The sequence below is a fragment of the Capsicum annuum genome, chromosome 12 (genome assembly GCF_002878395.1).
Source record: "Capsicum annuum cultivar UCD-10X-F1 chromosome 12, UCD10Xv1.1, whole genome shotgun sequence".
Lineage (NCBI taxonomy): Eukaryota > Viridiplantae > Streptophyta > Magnoliopsida > Solanales > Solanaceae > Capsicum > Capsicum annuum.
In genome coordinates this window covers 219,786,144-219,789,164 of record NC_061122.1, presented here as the reverse complement: position 1 = coordinate 219,789,164, position 3,021 = coordinate 219,786,144, and the positions used below count along the sequence as shown (strand labels likewise).

The following is a 3,021-nucleotide window of genomic DNA, read 5'->3' as shown; positions in this document are numbered from 1 at the left end:
GTATTATTATTTCAATTAAAATGCCAGAGTATCAAGGGTCTTAGCTTCTGATTTTAGGTTGGACTTGAATACCTCCAACATAGCTATTAACTATGTTTTCTTCGTTCATAAATATTTTGCAGAACTGGGTTTGACAAATAAATAATGGGGCTTTGTTTAGCCACCTATGTAGTAAGAAAAATGCCCACCTTTAGTCCCTAAATCTTACCACACATGAACTGTGGCTTTGAATGTGATTAGTTCATCAGACTATTACCTATATTAGGATATCATGTGAATCTGGTACTTAAGTTTTTACATTAGTTTTAATTTTGGATTGACTATTTGGCTATATAGTGCTTTTCTGATGCACTTTCTTTGGTCTCTATTAAGATAGTGGAAAGTGTAATCAGCAAGTTGATCATTAGTTAGAGGAAGTTAGTGTGTGTGATGTATGTGTGAGTGATTTAGTTGGTTAAGTGTGACAACTGTCAATATACAACTGTCAAAAGGAGCAAACTAACCCTATAAATGTGACTTGTAGTGCCATAACAAGCTAACCGAAAATAAATCAATGAAAACTACTCTTCTTCTAGAATCTTCTGCTCCTCTTCTTCGAGCTCTCAGCTCAATACTATAGAAATATAACATGGTATCAAAGCCACTACTGATCGCTAGCTATAATCAGTACTAGAGACTATCGATTTCACCTGATCAATGAGAATAGCAGTTACTGTTCTATTGCTTACAGTACGCTTTAATGGCGGTTACTCGAAACTCAGCTGCAAATCCTTCAACTACAACTGCAGCACCTAGAAATACACTTACTTCAGCTGGTACAATTGAAATTGACCACAATCATCCTCTGTATTTGCATCTAAACGACACTCCAGGTAGCTCTCTTATTTCTATCCAGCTTACTGGCACTGAAAATTGTGCCATGTGGAGTAGATCTATGGCGTTGAGTCTCATAGGCAAGAACAAAATAGTTTTCATTGATGGGAGATATCCTAAAAATCACTTTGATGAATCATTACATGATCAGTGAGAGAGATTTAATGCTGTTGTTTTGTCATGGATTATGAATTTAGTACGAAAGGATCTGTTGAGTAGTATTATCTATGCCTCTAATGATCATAATGTGTGGATAGATTTACAGGAAAGGTTTGATAAGGTGAATGGCTCTAGAGTATTCTACTTGCATAGAGAAATTGTGACCCTCTCTTAGGGAACTCTGTCAGTTGCTGATTATTTTTCTCGAATGAGAACTCTTTGGGATGAATGTGATGCTCTTATGCCTTCTCCTAGATGTAGCTGCCCTGAATCTAGAAGTTATGCCCAACACTTTGATTATCAAAAAGTATTACAGTTTCTAATGGGTGTAAATGAGACATACTCTTAGTGTAGAAGCCAAATCCTGTTAATAACCCCTGTACCATCCATTAGCAAAGTGTACTCCATGATTGTGGATCATGAAAGTCAAAGATCCATAGCTTTTGGTTCCGTTGTGGGTCATCTTAGTGATACACTGGATACAACAACTCTCTTTACCCATAAACCAGGTTATAAAGGCAAAAGTGGATATCTAGGTCCTAGTGGTTCAGGAGGTACAAGTTCAGTTAAGACGACAAGTATCTATGAGGGAAGACCACCAGCTTCCACCTATAGAGGTTCTCCACAGAAAAGACCACCAATGGTTTGTGAGTTTTGTGGTTATAATGGTCATACTAAGGATCAATGTTTCAATATGATTGGTTACCCATCAGATTGGCCCAAGTCCAAGAAGAAAGGATCAAAACAGTATGGACATATGGTAGACTCTGCATTCCCTGTGGACACATGCTCTACTAGTGATAAGTTGTCTCAAGCCAGTTCATCCCAGACTACTTCGAGTCCTACTCCTCATTTTACACCAGAACAATATCAATAACTTGTCATGCTGCTCAACAAAGGAAAGGAGGACAAGGATTCCATTTCCCCTGCAGCAAATGTAGGTATCATAATAGCTCCAACTAGTCCTACTATAAGTGATAGGTGGATTATTGACTCTGGTGCTACTAATCTATGGTATTCAACCCTGATATGTTGCATAGTTATCATAAAATGCCTCAGTCTTCACAAAGTCAGGTCTATCTTCCAACAGGTGATGAGGTTTCAGTCTCTCACAAAGGAACCTCTGGTGTACTCAACAATTCCCTCATTACTGATGTCTTATATCTGCCCGAGTTTAAATATAATCTTCTATCTATATCAAAACTTACCAAGGAGTTGCAATGTTCAGTGAACTTTTTTCCTAACTTCTGCATCTTCCAGGATCTCTATACTAGCACGGTGTTGGGGATTGGTAAAAAGATCAAGGGATTTACATTCTCCTAAATGCTTCCTCTAAACTTACAAGTGTAAACAAGTGTGCCAATAATGTGAAGTTGTTGTCTGATTCCAGTGTTCTGTGGTACAAAAGGCTGGGTCATACACCTGTTAAGGTGCTTAAAAGGCATACTGAACTAAGTTATTTGAAGTTTGAAGATCACATATGCACTGTGTGTCCCCTTTCTAAGCTGACTAAACTTTCTTTTTAGCATAACAACTCTGTGTCTAAGGCCCCCTTTCATCTTCTTCATTATGATATATGGGGACCTTATAGAGTGCCTACCTATGATAAAAAAGAGATTCTTTGTTACCATTGTTGATGATCACTCTAGATTCACTTGGTTGTTTCTTATCAGTTTAAGTCTGAAGTGATTGTTGTACTCAAAGATTTTCTGACTAGAATGCAAAATTTATTTTCTACTTTTGTGAAAATTTTGAGAACTGATAATGGTTGTGAGTTCTTTAGTCATGAATTAAAATCTCTTATGTCTAATCTTGGTATTTTGCATCAAACTTCATGTGTCTATACCCCTCAGAAGAATGGGCTGGTGGAAAGAAAACACAGAACTATTTTGGGAGTTGCAAGATCCCTCAGATTTCAAGCAGGTGTACCTCTCAATTTTTGGGGTGAATGTGTTGAGACTGTTGTGTACTTGCTGAATAGAATTCCCT

The 3,021-nt window shown here is 37.5% G+C and overlaps 1 long non-coding RNA gene across 1 annotated transcript in view; it reads left to right on the top strand.

Moving 5' to 3' along the window:
* Positions 1–337: 337 nt before the first annotated feature.
* Positions 338–3,021, top strand: part of LOC107849743 — an 11,360-nt gene continuing 8,676 nt past the window's right edge. The window contains exon 1 of the long non-coding RNA XR_007048444.1: positions 338–872. This is a non-coding gene — a long non-coding RNA (uncharacterized LOC107849743). The remainder of the gene's footprint in view (positions 873–3,021) is intronic.